This window comes from Periplaneta americana, chromosome 12, assembly GCF_040183065.1.
Source record: "Periplaneta americana isolate PAMFEO1 chromosome 12, P.americana_PAMFEO1_priV1, whole genome shotgun sequence".
Lineage (NCBI taxonomy): Eukaryota > Metazoa > Arthropoda > Insecta > Blattodea > Blattidae > Periplaneta > Periplaneta americana.
The window spans coordinates 57152504-57170066 of record NC_091128.1 but is presented as its reverse complement, the minus strand read 5'-3'; positions in this window follow the sequence as shown (position 1 = coordinate 57170066).

The following is a 17563-nucleotide window of genomic DNA, read 5'->3' as shown; positions in this document are numbered from 1 at the left end:
AAATAGACAGTGGATGCGGGCTGACTTACCGTTGAATGTATTACACATTTACTGTATGTTACATTTTTGCATTCAGACCATTGGCTGAACAGGTTTTAAACGTAAACAGACGACATCAACATGCTACTGTATCTCCGTAAAGTCAGAAGGAAAAGAAAAATAACGTACTGTAGTACATACCTTACAAGGTTCAGTCCTCGTCATCATTGATGCAATTACCAGCGTTGCAGTAACGACGATATATTCTCGTAAGTTGTCGAAGCTGAATCGTATTCGCCTATTACTTAAACAGTTTTTGTGTCGAGAGAATTACTGAAGAAAAACTCTAAAATGGGGATCACTCAATTTCTTTAGAGGAATATTTGCACTGAGCATCATGTTGCACGTGTCGTTTAGAACCGCACAACTAAATGATGATGATGATGATGATGTTATGATGATGATGATGATGATGATGATGTAGATGGTTCCTCAGATTTCATTTCAACGCATTTCCTGTGCGATGTACATATTGTTGCAATATTTCTCTATAGCCTGAGTTGTTCTGGTTTTTATTTCAATTTTACATACATTACACATGATATTGTCTTCGTTAATACATAAAATGTCACTCTCATACTTCATAATTGCATTTCGTATCTCTGAGCGAATTTAACGTTTTGCCATTATGAATGGATCAGCACAACATAGTCAACCCGTACTAAATACTTGAGCAGGATAACATAACTGCACACATTGCGTTGCAATGTTACTATAAACGCTGCTGTACTCGCCAGGTAAACAAAAGACGGACGGCGCGGCACGTGTCATATACTCTGATACGAAGCAACTTCACTTTTCCTTAAGTCATCCCGCATCCACTGTCTACTCATAAATGTTCTTATTTTACATTATTTAACAAAGGATATATGTGCACATAAAATGTCAGAATATGTAGTGGGAAATAAACTTATGCTATTTTAACTGCTACGTCACAATTTCACAAACTTCCTATTGGTTACAAATCGAAAAAATGATTTTAACATAATTATTTCTGTGTTGTTTGAGTAAAGGGAGATAAGTCTTGGAGATAAACGAAAATTAAACATGGGAACCTCATTGCAAATAATTTTCTACACAAATGAAACCCATCAAATGTTAGCATTCTTTTTATTTTTGCACACTCATATGTATAATTTAACTTTTGTGTTCATCTGGAGAAGAAAATTCTATCTGCACATAAAAACGACTTATCCCCCTTTACCCGAACACCACAGATTTTAAAATAATCAAGTGTCTGGGATAAGAGAGGAAAGGCTAATTATATTACGAGAAAAGTGTTCGATTTAAAGGAGTATCTATAAAGGTACATTTAAAATACAATAAGAACTTATTCACATAAATGTTTAGGGTGCAAATTATCTAAGGTAATAATTCAAAAGAATTTAATGTAAAGTTACACTCACAAAGAAAGAACTATCACAGGTGTCAACTTATGATTTTAACCTAACATTGAAGTCTTCTTATCGTCTTCAAATAAATATTAACACTACACAACAAACTCAGGGGTAGAATTGAGATTCATGACGCGAGTTACAATATGCATGTCAATGCTACATAAACTTGGCCTGTCTCGTAGACAGTCTCACACGTCGAGCTTGCATTGTTTCTCTCGCAAGAGAAGGATCCTAGACTCTATCTTCTCTAGGATGAGAGTTTGTGCTGTACTTTGTGTGCAACTTGGCACTTTATTAACGTTTCCTCACAGCTGAAAGATCCTGAATGTCATCGTCCCACTGAAAGTTTATGCTGCACCTTTGTGCTATACCCGACATATTTATTAACTATCCAGCCCTCTGAGGAACCTTGAATGCCATTATGTGAACGATGAGAGTTTATGATGCATCTTCATGCTCAACTTGATGGTTTATTAACGTTTCCTCACGACTGTAGAACATTGGATGTTGTCTCATCATTGAACATTGAGCTGCAATTTATGTTCTTCTTGACGCTTTATTACCGTTCTCTCACTACAGAAAAATGTTGGTTGCCATTGTTTCATACATGAGAGTATACTGGGTGTTCATTTCAAAGTGTGTCATGACGTCACTGTTGTGAGTCAGCGATTTGAAGCGAGTTTCAGATTTTATGCCAGAGAAGTTGCCTATTAATCAAGGCGTTCAATCTGAACTTGAGAACGTGTACGGTATAACTTGAACGTCGTAGCAACAGATGGCGGTCTGTACGGTTCGTGTGCTACCATAACCTCTTTCGAACTGTGTTTTGCGCGGGCAAGTCGTACGCAGGGTATTTTTGTTATCATCGGTTGCGTACGGCAACATTCCACAACACAAATCAAATGCTGCGTGTTCATGTTGACCGTCGAAGTTAATGTCAACAAATACGTAAGTAATCGTCTTAATCCTCTCCACATATCCCGACAGTAAGAAAACAACTCACCTCAGTACGTGTTTCCAAACAGTTCACATTTCTACCACTACCGGCGTTACAGTACATATCGGTAAGTACTCTTCAGAATGAACGCCGTACTTGCTAGGCAACTTCTCTGGCACATAGGTAATACGCCTCTGCGGAAGTGTAGGAAGATTGAATTCTCTAGGCTCATCGGCTAGCCACATGACGGCATACAGCGAGCCATGACACACTTTGAACTGAACACGCAGTATGTTGCACCTCTGTGCTCAAGTTGGTACATTATTAACGTTTTCTTACTGCTGAAGGATCTTGAATGCCATTAACTGATCGATGCAGCCCTTTTGGATCAAATTTTAACTTTTTATGCATAAAGAATGTTACATTGCTTTGTATCATCGATGATGATTTACCCAGCACCTTTAAGTTCAACTTGATACTTTATTATGGTTCCGTCACAGCTCAAGAGTCTAGGATGCGACTTCTCATCTTTGTAAACTTTGTGTTCAAACTGACATTTTTATTAAGGTCTCTTCAAAGCTGGAGGACCTCGGATACCATTATTTCAACGTTTAGAGTTTTTACTGCATATTTCTCCTGAATTCGATAATTTATTAACGTCCCTTGATGGTAGAAGAATCTTGCATACCATTGTCTCATCGATAATAGTTTATTCTGCATTTATGTTTTTAACTTTGCACTGTATTGACTTTTACTAAAGGATCTTGGATATCATTGTCTCATACATGAGAGTTAATGTTTTACTTTACGCTCAAATTGACATATTAACGCTCACTTCACTCCTGAAAGATCTTAGAAGCCCCAATGTTGAGTGTTTGTGAACCTTTGTGCTCAACTTGACACATTTTCACGTTCCACCTTGTCTGAAGGATTTTGGATGACATTATCCCATAAATGAAAGTTTGTGCTGTACATTTGTATTTAACTTGACATTATTAACATTTCCTCACGCCTGAATAAGGTGATGAAGGAGACTGATATATCATTAAATAAGTACATAGTAGGAGTACAAAATGTATCTTAGAATTTACATACAACAGCACAGATATTTATTAAATAAACACAATACAATTCAGTGTTAAAAATAAAAATGTAACTTAAATTGGACGAAGTAACTCTCTAGTACGATTAGTCACAATGATTTAATACTCTCTAACATGTTTAGGCACAATGTTTTCAACATACTCGAGCAATAAGTACGGGCTTAACCCATTAAAATGAATGCAGATATTTGCGAACACTTCCCCAAAGGTAGACATGTTCTCTAAACACGACTGTTAAGAGCTCGTAACAAAAATACATTTATTTCGAAATTTAGATATCGATGTCATGAAGGTAAAATATTCTTTCCCCTGACTAGATTCACTATAAGTAATTTCGTTCCTTTATCATGTTTCCAACGTTACTCCGGCTTATATTGTACACGGAGCGCCTCCGTAATTTTATGGCGAGGTTCGCACATACAACAAGAAACTGCCAAATTAATTCTTTCTACCCTGTAGATGAGTTTAACATAATTTCATACGAAATTGTTTTTTAATAAATAAAGTTATTTACATTTAGTTACAAATAATACATTAAGAGTGAAGTGTTTTCATTAATTTTTAGAGTTTCAAAATATTTTGTGTTTTCATTCTAATTAAACGTTGCTGTTTTCAATTAATGTGTATTTTCAAATGTATGTTTTTTTTTTCCTTCTGTATTGTGATGAAGGCTATCACTGTATGTTTAATTACTTAATAAATTGAATTGAATTGAATACCCCGGAAAGCTAAAATTTTTATTTTTGTTGGAGGTATAGTTAGGTTATAACTCGGGGATATGTTTTTGTAGTTCATATACTAATTTCTGGAGACTGTCTTCTGATTTAGCTAATACTATTTGATCGTCGGCGAATAAGAGAGTTGTTAGATCAGTTTTATAAACTTTCCTAATAGAATCTAGCCATTCAATAATGACTTATTCAATGTATAAATTAAACAATATTGATGATAATGGGCACCATTTTCGTACACCTAAGTTAATTAAGATGTTTTCCTTGCTTCTTTTTTCACCGCCTTCTATTAGTATTGTAGTTTCTTAGTAAAGGCTTTGAATGGCTCTAACGAGATGTAGTGGAAATCCTTTGTCCTTCAGTATATCCCATAATAAGATTCTTGGTACATCATCAAAAGTTTTTACATAGTGTATAAAACAATATATAAAGACTGCAAATACACAATCAATGCATGAACGTCCCTTCCTGAAGCTATGTTGTTGTTCTAATAATGTAGTTTAGATGTTGTATTTATTCTTTTTGATAAAATTTTTGCATAAACTTTGTAAGGGGAGTTCAAGAGGCTTATTCCCCTGTAATTCGAGCAATTTCTCTTATCTCTTTTTTATACAATGGTATTATTATGGCTTCCTTCCATTTATTTGGTATAAATCCGTTTTTCAAGCACATATTCAGCAAGTCTAAGAACTTGCCTAAAAATATTTCGTGTGCATATTTTAATAACTCATTGCTTATATTATCTGTGCCTCGAGACTTTTTATTTTAGATGCTTTTAAGGCTTCATTCAGTTCCCCCAAAGTAATGGGATCTATATGCGGATCATTTTCTGCTAGTGTCATATGATGGTCATTTATATCTGTCCATAATTCTCATTCAACCAGTGTTATTAGATTCAGTTGGAGTGTATCTTTTTAGTTCGGTTCAAATATTTCATAGCTTTGTACACCTTACATTGAGGTCCGTGTACATTGTATTCTATACCTGCTATGTATTTTCCCAGTGTTTTCTGCTTATTTTTCTTACTTGTCTTTTGACTAGCGCACATTTTAATTTATAGTTTTTCTAACTTCTGTCGATTTGGTTTGTAAAAACTCATGGTATGCTTCTTTCTTTTGATGTATTTTCTCTTTTATGTCGTCGTTCCACAGTTTCAGTCCTCTCGTCTGTCTTCTTCTTCTTCTTCTTCTTCCTCTTCTTTTATCTGAAACTTCTGAAGCTGTTTTACGTAAGACACTTTCCAACTTATCCCAATTTTGATTTATATTGTCATTAAATTAAATATCTTCTCTATACTATTTCAGTCGTTTTCTATACTTTTAACATTGCAGATTTAAGAAACAATCGCTACTCTATTACGTAGTACACGATTTCAATGCTCACCGCTAGGAGCACTGATTCACAGCACTGTTACCATTACTTAACGAATGTCCTAGTATATACGTACCTATTAACACAATAATAATAATGATAGTAATAATAAAAATGATCATGAAATAATAATAATAATAATAATAATAATACTTACTTACAAATGACTTTTAAGGAACCCGGGGTCATTGCCGCCCTCACATAAGCTCGCCATCGATCCCTATCTTGTGCAAGATTAACCCCGTCTCTATCATCATATTCCACCTCTTCAAATCCATTTTAATATTATCCTCCCATCTACGTCTCGGCCTCTCCAAAGGTCTTTTTCCCTCCGACCTTCCAACTAATACTCTATATGCATTTCTAAATTCGCCCATACATGCTACATACCCTGCCCATGTTAAACGTCCGGATTCAATGTTCCTAATTATGTCAGGTCATTGCAATGCGTGCAGTTCTGCGTTGTGTAACTTTCTCCATTCTCCTGTAACTTCATCCCTCTTAGCCCCAAATATTTTCCTAAGAACCTAATTCTCAAACACCCTTAATCTCTGTTCCTTTCTCGAAGTGAGAGTCCAAGTTTCACAACCATACAGAACAACCGGTAATATAACTGTTTTATAAATTCTAACTTTCAGATTTTTTGACAGCAGACTAGCTGATAAAAGCTTCTCAGTCGAAAGGCATTTCCCATATTTATTCTGCGTTTAATTTCCTCCCCAGTGTCATTTATATAATTTTGTTACTGTTGCTCCAAGATACTTGAATTTTTCCACTTCTTCGAAGGATAAATCTCCAATTTTTATATTTCCATTTCGTATAATATTCCGGTCACGAGACATAATGATATACTTTGTCTTTTCGGGATTTACTTCCAGACCTATCGCTTTACTTGCTTCAAGTAAAATTTCCGTGTTTTCCCTAACCGTTTGTGAATTTTCTCCTAACATATTCACGTTATCCGCATAGACAAGAATACGATGTAACCCGTTCAATTCCAAACCCTCTCTGTTATCCAGAAATTTCCTAATGGCATATTCTAGAGCGAAGTTAAAAAGTAAAGGTGACAGTGCATCTCCTTGCTTTAGACCGCAGTGATTTGGAAAGGCATCAGATAAAAATTAGCCTATACAGACTGTGCTGTACATTTCACTAAGACACATTTTAATTAATCGAACTAGTTTCTTGGGAATACCAAATTCAATAAGACTGTTATATAAAACTTCTCTCTTAACCGAGTCATATGCCTTTTTGAACTCTATGAACAACTGATGTACTGTACCCTTATACTACCATTTTTCTCCAATATCTGTCGAATGCAAAAAATCTTATTAACAGTCGATCTATTAAGCCTAAAACTGCACTGATGATCCCGAATAATTCCACAATAATAATAATAATAATAATAATAATAATAATAATAATAATAATAATAATAATAATACAAGAACAATACAGTGTCTGTGTTTATTAAATTTTCCTTCCTAAAAAGTGGAAGAACATTTAATGATCTGTAAACGTGTTGCAATCAGACACAAGCTTCAGAAGTTCGGTTTGAAATTTGATAAACTGGCGACGCATAGTGCAATCACAAGACTTGGCGTGTGAGTAGGATGGCGGACGCCTCGTGTCTAGGCGTCTGCCAGGCACCAACCACTCTTTTCATTAAACCTCTTAAATTAAAACCTGCACAAGTCATGCAGAGGAGAGAGGCCGCGGGCGACTCCATGCTGTGACGCATTCCAATAATTAACACCTCGCTGCATATGGTATTTATTTCGAAAATTGGTTGAATCTCTGTGAATATAATACGAGAATTGATAGCTGTAATGGAAAGGCTCCAGCTATCCTGCCTAACGATATCTAGCGCAGATCATTCCGTATAAGACTGGCGCATTTTTTCTTCTCATTGTATACGGATGGCTGATATTTTTTCTTCAACACGGAGAAGAGAATATATACTCTTCTCTACAGGAATGTAAAGCATTCTGTTCAATACAAATTGCTTTAATGAAAGAACAGTATTTCACCTGCGTGGAAAAGGAAAAAACTCGCAATTATTTTGCAGAACGAAATTGCACTGCCGACGTTCGTTAACTTTCCGGTTCGTGTGCCGCTGAGTGCGAGCCGTTCTGACTGGCGCAGCTAATTTCCTCGTACCTGCCACCATGACTCTGCCTGGAGTCTCAGATTCCACGTGTGGCTGTTAATTTAACAAGAAAGCAAAGAGAAGTAGTCAAACAAGCAATGAAGGTCTGGATTTCCCTCTTGTAATGATCTGAAATTTTTGTGTTTACATGTCACGAGTAGCAAATATAAATGACACTCAGGAGGAAATTAAACGCAGAATAAATATGGGAAATGCGTGTTATTATTCGGTTGAGAAGTTTTTGTCATCTAGTCTGCTGTCAAAAAATGTGAAAGTTAGAATTTATAAAACAGTTATATTACCCCTTCTGTATGGTTGTGAAACTTGGACTCTCACTTTGAGAGAGGAACAGAGATTAAGGGTGTTTGAGAATAAGGTTCTTATGAAAATATTTGGGGCTAAGAGGGATGAAGTTACAGGAGAATGGAGAAAGTTACACAACGCAGAGCTGCACGCATTGTATTCTTCACCTGACATAATTAGGAACATTAAAACCAGACGTTTGAGGTGGGCAGGACATGTAGCACGTATGGGCGAATCCAGAAATGCATATAGAGGCCGGAGGGAAAAAGACCTTTTGGGAAGGCCGGGACGTAGATGGGAAGATAATATTAAAATGGATTTGAAGGAGGTGGGATATGATAGTAGAGACTGGATTAATCTTACTCAGGATAGGGACGAATGGCGGGCTTATGTGAGGGCGGCAATGAACCTCCGGTTTCCTTAAAAGCTAGTAAGTAAGTAAGTACATGTCACGAGTGATACAATAACACAAGTGAAATTCTCATGATTTGCCACCACATACACACACAAAGTTACTGTATGTAGACATTGGGAAATATTTAAACATAGATCTAATTAAACTTAAAAATGAATGTTGTAAAATATAAAACATAAGTAACTCGTATCAACATGTAATACATACGGATACCAAAGATTAATTTATAATGAAAATTAAACATAAGCTTAAATGTAGCAAAAACACAGAAGTTTACGATCAGGTTATTTAATGGAGCCTTTCACAATCATATTCATAAACACTAACAATAACATTACCGTTAGACGATAACATGAAATTAAGCCAATTCCAAACTTTAATATTTAAGACCAATTCACAATCAAAATTAAACATAATGTAGTCTTTAACTTAAGAATGTAATCGTTACCGTAAAATAAAAAAGTCACACCATAATTCACAATAGAAACATAAACATAGCGACAAAGATACTTAGTAACTATAGAAACATAACAACTACGTAATTTTATAATATTCTGTTGTATACTTCAGCGCTCTACGATTGTGTATCCTTCCCAAATCACATAAGCATAAACATGAAAATATTATAGATATATTAATTTGTCGTACAGAATTTATCTGTAATGTTGACACTTAATATTTGAGGAGAAAAATTCGCTCCGGCGCCGGGGATTGAACTCGGGTGCTTGGTTCTACGTACCAAGCGCTCTGACCACTGAGCTACGCCGAATTCAATCCACAGCACCGGACCGAACCTTCCTCCTTCGATGTTTCCCTTTGTGGCCTGACTCCAAGTTAGGCATATAGCCTATATGTTGACGTGTATCCATTGTCAACTGCCATTATACTAGGAAAGCACTCAACTGAGTGACTTGTTGGCCGGGAATCCGCAGTTATTATGCACTGCTAGCTAGCACCTCTTCGAAGAATAAATCTCCAATTTTTATATCTCTATTTCGTACAATATTCTGATCACGAGACATAATCATATAGGCCTACTTTATATTTGCGTGGTATTTACTTCCAAACCTATTGCTTTACATGCTTCAAGTAAAATTTCCGTGTTTTCCCTAATAGTTTGTGGATTTTCTCCTAACATATTCACATCATCCGCATAGACAAGAAGCTGATGCAACCCATTCAATTCCAAATCCTCTCTGTAATCCTGAACATTCCTAATGGCATAATCTAGAACGAAGTTAAAAAGTAAAGGTGATAGTGCATCTCCTTGCTTTAGCCCGCAGTGAATTGGAAAAGCATCAGACAGAAGCTGGTCTATACGGACTCTGCTGTAAGTTTCACTTAGACAAATTTCAATTAATCGAACTCGATTCTTTCTAATACCAAATTCAATAAGAATGTTATATAAAACTTCTCTCTTAAGCGAGTCATATGCCTTTTTGAAATCTATGAATAACTGATGTACTGTACCCTTATACTCCCATTTTTTCTCCAATATCTGTCAAATACAATAAATCTGATCAATAGTCGACCTATTACGCCTAAAAATACACTGATGATGCAAAATAATTTCATCTACATACGAAGTTAATCTTCTCAAAAGAATATCTGACATAATGTTATACTACGATAACAAAAATGATATTCCTCGGAAGTTACTACAGTGATGCTTGTCCCCCTTCTTAAAAATAGGTACAATTATGGACTTCTTCCATTGTTGTGGTACAATTTCCTTTTCCCAAATAGCAAGTACAAGGTTATAAATTTCGCTACATAATTTCGTCTCGATCATTGCTATTTGGCCTATGTATGTTTAGTAGTTACCCAAAATAGTTTTTCCATCTGTTCAGGATTGAATGAGAGTCTGCAAGCAAGTCACCATTCTCATCCTTGATCACGTTTACCCTTGCCTGATATCCGTTCTTAAATTCCTTTATACCTTATATAAATCTGTAATGTTTTTATTCTTACTATTTGTTTCTACCTCATTCAGTTTTTCCTTCAAGTAGTCTTTCTTTTTATTTCTAAGTGTATGATTTTCTTCCCGTCTTTCATTAAAATAATTATCTCTCTTCACCTCAACTGGATCCTGTAAGAATTTCAATTTTGCCTGTTTTCTTCTTTCTACTACCGTGCAACAGTCTTCATCAAACCATGGTTTCTTTTTCTTATTTTCATAACAATATATGCTCTGCTCAGCTGCAATCTTGATACTACGGTATCTCTGATGTTTTCCCACACTCTATTAACATCTAACTCTATCTCAATTTCTTCGGAGCTATCTAACTGGCAAACCTATTTCAAATTTCGACCTGATAATGTTGCTTAGTTTCCTCGTCCTTCAATTTCAGGATAATGAATGTACTAATATTAACTTGTTGCTCTACTTGCTTGGCTATTGATAGTCTTTTTCTTAATTCTCCAATTACCAAAAAATGGTCAGAATTACAGTGTGCACCCCTGAAAGTTCGAATGTCTGCTATACTAGTATGTCTCCGATTATCTATCAAGATGTGATCTATTTGGTTGTGTGTCAATCCATCTGGAGAAATCCAAGTATATTTATGTATATCCTTATGGGGAAATGTTGTACTTTTGACAATTAAACGTTCTGATGTCGCAAAGTTGACTAACTTAACTCCATTGTCATTACTAGTTATGTGTAAGCTCTTTTTTCCAATAATCGGCTTAAAAATATCCTCCCATCCTATTTTAGCATTGAAATCCCCAAATAAAAATTTCATGTGATATCTAGATAACTGATCAAAAGTGTGTTCCAATTCCTCATGGAAGCTACCCTTTATATGATCGTCTTTATCTTCTGTAGGGTCCTGAGCATTTATAATTATAATATCGCACCATCTACCCTTAAGTCCACACCTTTGGAATAACGGTCAGCGCGTCTGGCCACGAAACCAGGTGGCCCGGGTTCGATTCCCGGTCGGGGCAAGTTACCTACTTGAGGTTTTTTTCCGGGGTTTTCCCTCAACCCAAGATGAGCAAATGCTGGGTAACTTTCGGTGCTGGACCCCGGACTCATTTGACCGGCATTATCACAATCTCATTCAGACGCTAAATAACCTAAGCTGTTGATAAAGCGTCGTAAAATAACCTACTAAAAAATCTACCCTTAAGTACTAAATACGATAACCCGTTACTGATAAATTCGACCTTTTTTACTGCTGATTTTATTCTTTTATGAACAATGAATCCTGTTCCTAATTGGCGATTATTGTTTCCTTCCCCATAATACAACAAGTCTAATAATAATAATAATAATAATAATAATAATAATAATAATAATAATAATAATAATAATAATAATAAATAAATAGCAATGACATTTCTTGCGTTATTTGTGATGATGATGATGATGATGATGATGATGATGATGATGATGATGATGATGATGATGATGATAATGATTATGATGATGGCGGTAATCTTAAATGATGGTGATAATGATTATTATTACCATGATAATAGTGATGATGTGTATGAAATAGAACATTTAATTCCGACAAATGTTGTGTAGGAGCAAGCCGTATCAGCGCTAATAAAATATTCTAGAAACGAACTTATAAATATGTCTTCTGGGACCGAGACATTATTAATATGGATCTTTTACGAGTTCTGTATAGCAAAACTACTTTTTTCGCCAAAATTTCTGCACCGAGTGAATTTAAATATAATTAAAAACCTCTGAATTACATTCCAAATCTGGAAATCCCTCAAGGCTCAATTAGTTAATATTCCAACGTCTCTTTCCAATCTGCACCGTTACGTAACAATTACAGTAAAAGCATCAACGAGATGAAAAATAGCTTCCATTAACAAAAGAACTGCTTCTCCCGGGAGAATCGAGCAAGAAGCGAAATATCTCGTTGGTTTGTAAGCAGGCACTTAAAATTATATCAATCTTCCCCTACTACTAGCAGCAACCATTCTCCCCCAAACCTACCATACAGATTTCATTTTTTATACCCAGAAATCTTTGAAATTACTCTTCTAACCCCACCCGTCGCTTGTCAAGCTCTTGAGTCGGTTTTGTGCAGCCTTCAAGCTTGTAGCAGTATTAACATTTGCTAACAGAAAAGAATTTTCCCGACAAACGCTAGATCCAATGTTGCGAAACAAAGCTCAAGAACGTCTAGTCGCTCAAAACGAGCTAGAAATTCATTTTAAATGTTTTTATTTTTTAATCACCGTCCCTTACACACACAACATGCCATCTTCGAAACTAAATTCAAAGTAGTATAACTTAGGCCTACAATTTTTCCGTCTACTCTTCTATTATAACTTAAAACAGGATATTGAAATTTGTCTCAACGTATTGTGATTACAAATCAAAGAGATGCATCAACAACGAACAGGCTACAATATTTCAAATCAATAGGATGCATCACATGATAACGAAGCTGTCTACATTGTTTCAAACCAAAGGAATGTTATCACACGAAGGCTGAGCGGTCTACATTGTTTCAAATCAAAGGGATATATCACATTGAAATGAAGCGGTCAACATTGTTTTAAATCAAGGGGATGTATCACGTTGCAACAAAGCGCCCTACATTATTTTAAATAAAAAAGATGTATACATGAAGAATGAGCGGCCTACATTGTTTTAAATCAAATGGATGTATCACGTTGTAACGAAGCGTCCTACATGTATACATGAAGACTGAGCGGCCTACATTGTTTTAAATCAAATGGATGTATCACGTTGTAACGAAGCGTCCTACATGTATACATGAAGACTGAGCGGCCTACATTGTTTTAAATAAAATGGATGTATCACGTTGTAACGAAGCGTCCTACATTGTGGATCAAAATAATTTAATATAACGAAGTTAAAATTAATTTAACCCTAATAAAATATCTTATTTAACATTCTCTTCGGCTAATTTCATGTCTTCCATTGTACCGCTAGTCCCCAGTAATATCTTTAATAAATAATAATTTTGGGTAGTGAATCTTCATTTTGTATCTTGTTTCTACATATCTCCTATTAAGTGTTCAACTTTATTCAAAATCTAAATATCACTTTCATATTTGTTTCTTTGGAAGAAACACGATATTTTTTTTAACTAATGGCTGATTTTTTACTTATCGTTATTCTTCCATATGAAGCCAGTTATGTAGACTAATTGCAAACAGTGTCGGGAAGAAATACAGTAGCGTGCAAATTAATCCGAACACGACCTATTTTTACATTTTCTGTCATTGTTGGCCTCACAGCTGCTCATACCGCTTTAATTGACATCTGTAGTACGTGTAATTCCATTATTGAAGGTCTGTCATTATTTTTTTTATAATATGTGACATTTTGCCTGTCGTTTTGTACTTATAAGCATTTCAATTTTGTTGAAGACTTAATACTGCAATCCTGTGTACATTCTGTCGTCTTCACAAATGGATACAACTCCACGAAAACGGTCTAAAATTATAACATTAGCAGAGCATTCTTCTATGACACAGAGGCAAATTGCTGCAGAATGTCACATCGGTTTGGCTACTGTTAATTCGATCATAAAACGATACAGGGAGACTGGATCCATCACACCCCAGAAAAAAGGAAACTGTGGCCGGAAAAGGAAGAAACTCACCTGCAGATGATCGTTTAATTGTCAGGAAAAGTAAATTAAATCCTAGACTAACTGCTGTCGACTTAACCCGCGAGTTAATGGCTACCACTGGGGCGAATATTCACGTCACAACAGTGCGGCGTAGGCTTTTGGAAGCTGGACAAAGGGCTCGTAAGTCTATTGAGAAGCAACTGCTAACCCCTGTTATGTGCAAAAAACGCTTAATGTGGGCAAAATTACATCAACACTGGACAGTGAATGACTGGAAGAATGTACGTTTTTCCGATGAGTCTCATTTCGAGATCCACGGCCACCGTGTTTCTTACGTACGGAAAGGATCCGCAGCTCATCTCCAACAAGCACCCAAATACCCCCTAAAGTAATGTTTTGGAGTTGTTTTACACATGAAGGGCCTGGAGCATTAATACCTATCAAGGGAATGATGAATTCTGACAAATATATTCACTTATTGGAAACCAGAATCGTACCCCAGCTGCAAAAAACATTTCCGGATGGCAGAGGTGTGTTCCAACAAGACCTGGCACCATGCCATACGTCTCGAAAAACTACAGAATTCTTCAACAAGAAGAATATTCAGGTACTCCCCTGATCAGGCAACTCACCCGACATCAATCCCATTGAGAACTTGTGGTCAATTTGCAAAAGAAGAATGCAAAAAATGGATTGTTCTACAAAGGAGAAGATGGTTTCTGCCCTCATTGGTGTATGGTTTCGCGATGAAGAAATGAAGAATATTTGTGGGAAATTAGTGGAATCCATGCCAAATCGTCTCAGAGCTGTTATTAAGAACAAGGGAGGCCACATAGATTACTGAGGTATGTCTTAGATCCTTTTTTTTTTATCCCGTTTGAGTGTTTTTGCATAAGTAATACGTTGTTCGGATTAATTTGCACGCTACTGTAACATTAAACCTTAATTTTGTATTAGAAACTATACAGTATTTAAATTTTCTTTCGTAATTATATTCTTCTTATATTCTTATAGTTTTATATCGGACGTCTATCTATATCTATACTAGTAATAACAAATTTGTAACCAAAAATTTTCTCGTAATTTTTGCTTTTCCAAAAATAATTTGCGTTAACATGTATAATTAACCATCCTGAGACCAAGAATCGCATTTTTTAAATCTTGTTTGTATACTATGTTTGTCTGTCTGGATGTTTGTTACCTTTTCACGCAATAATAGCTGAACCGATCTCTATGAAAATTGTAATATAAATTAAGTTCGTTCTAACTTAGATAAACACAAAAGACCAAAGAGCGTACTCCACCCTCTAGATTGGAACGACAACGTACAAGACGCAAATCAAATTGAACACTAGAAAACAACAGGACTCGACAAACATACATATGTCTACAAATGCACTAATAACGTTATTTCTCTGTTTCAGGGTCATCACGTTATTGGCTGCACAGATGTATTGAACATGTTCTATTGTGTATAATTATTTATGGTTTCTTAATGTATTTGTATTTGTATTTAAAATTTGTACATAAAATCATGATTAAAAGACATCCTTTCTCCTCAATATACAGAATGTTTAAAAAATACGGGGCATAATTTCAGGTATGTATTTCCAACGTGTAGACAATCAAAATAGTTCATTACAACATGTGTCCGGAAATGCTTTATTTCCGAATTATGGCCTTCACAACATTGAAATTCACCGGAACGTTTTTCTTCTCGCAGGTCGTTGCCGTCAAAGGAGACATTAAGAGGGAACTCTGACAGTTCATTCCGAGGTGAAGGTTACATTCAGTGTTGTGTTGGCGTTAGACTGTGCGACATGTATTCAAATCAAGAGCTGGCAGAGATACACTTCATGTACGGTAACGCAGACGGCAATGCTGCGCTGGCTCGTCGTTTGTACCAGGAGAGGTACCCACAGCGACAATGTCCAGATCGGAAGACATTTGTACGTCTCCATTACCGTCTGTGCGAGTATGGAAAATTTAACTCTCCTGGTTTGGGAAGGAGACGACCAAGATCTACAACTCCAGAAGTACAGGAGGAGATTCTGGAGGCTGTGAACATGACTCCTTCTATCAGCACACGAAGGATAGCGTTGCAAGTCAATGTTCCTCATACGACTGTCTGGAGACTGTTGAAAGAGTATCAATTGTATCCTTATCATTTGCAACGTGTACAGGCCCTGTCACCAGCAGATTACCCTGCACGAGTTAGGTTCTGTCAGTGGTTCTTGCAGCAGTGTGGTGTAAATCCGAACATTCCTGCCTTAGTATTATTTACAGATGAAGCACATTTCACACGAGATGGCATAACAAATTTCCACAATCAGCATGTATGGGCGGGCGTATGAAAACCCACGTGCAACTGTTCCATCTCATCACCAGGTGCGGTTCTCCCTCAACATGTGGGCCGGTATCATTGGTGATCGATTAGTTGGACCCCATGTACTTGTAAACAGACTTACGGGGCAAGCGTACACAAACTTCCTGGAAAACACCATATCTCATGTTTTAGAAGACACTCCACTGATCAATCGTCAATACATTCACTTCTTGCATGATGGCGCTCCTGCACACTTCAGTCGTACGGCTCGCCGGTACTTGGATCGAAGGTTTCCTGATCGATGCGATGGATAGGTAGAGGTGGCCCAATTGCTTGGCCTCCACGCTCACGTGATCTGAACCCTCTCGATTTCTACTTGTGGGGCCATTTAAAATCATTGGTTTATTCGTCTCCGGTGCCTGATTTGGAATCCCTTCGGAATCGAATTGTGGCATGCTCTGAGGACATACGCAATACTCCTGGAGTTTGGGATCGTGTTCGCAGGTCAATGAGACATCGATGTGAGGTCTGTATTCAAGCAGGAGGTGAACATTTTGAACATCTTCTGTAATGACAACGACCTGCGGAAAGAAAAACGTTCCGGTGCATTTCAATGTTGTGAAGGCCATAACTCGGAAATGAAGCATTTCCGGACAAATGTTGTAATGAACTATTTTGATTGTCTACATGTGGGAAATACATACCTGAAATTATGCCCCGTATTTTTAAACACTCTTTATACAGACCCCACTGAAGCCAATTCGCTTGTCGTGAGCACGACACCTAATCCCGCTCAAGGTTTTTCCGTGGTTTCCCTTCAGTAATAAGACAAATGTCGGGATGAGCCCTAAAAGAAATGGGCCACGGACCACATCCCTTCCCCCACCCTTTCTCTTCTACTATAACAAAGAAATTTAAGGGTACACGGGAATAACGATCAAGGTCCATTTTAAAAAGTTTCGAGAAAAACGAATTTTAAAGTTTAAGCACTTAATACTTTGTTATGTGTGTATTTAATAGAAATTGACGTAGTGGAATGTCAAGAACGATTATTAATTCTTATTACTAGCTAGACCACATGATAGTACTTCTTTTCCACTATAAGATAGCATTATTAACTCAATTTCGATTTTTGATGGACCTTGCTCGTTTTTCCCGTGTACCCTTCAATTGCTAATTTCTTAGATAACAACCCTGTAATATGAAAATAGGGGAT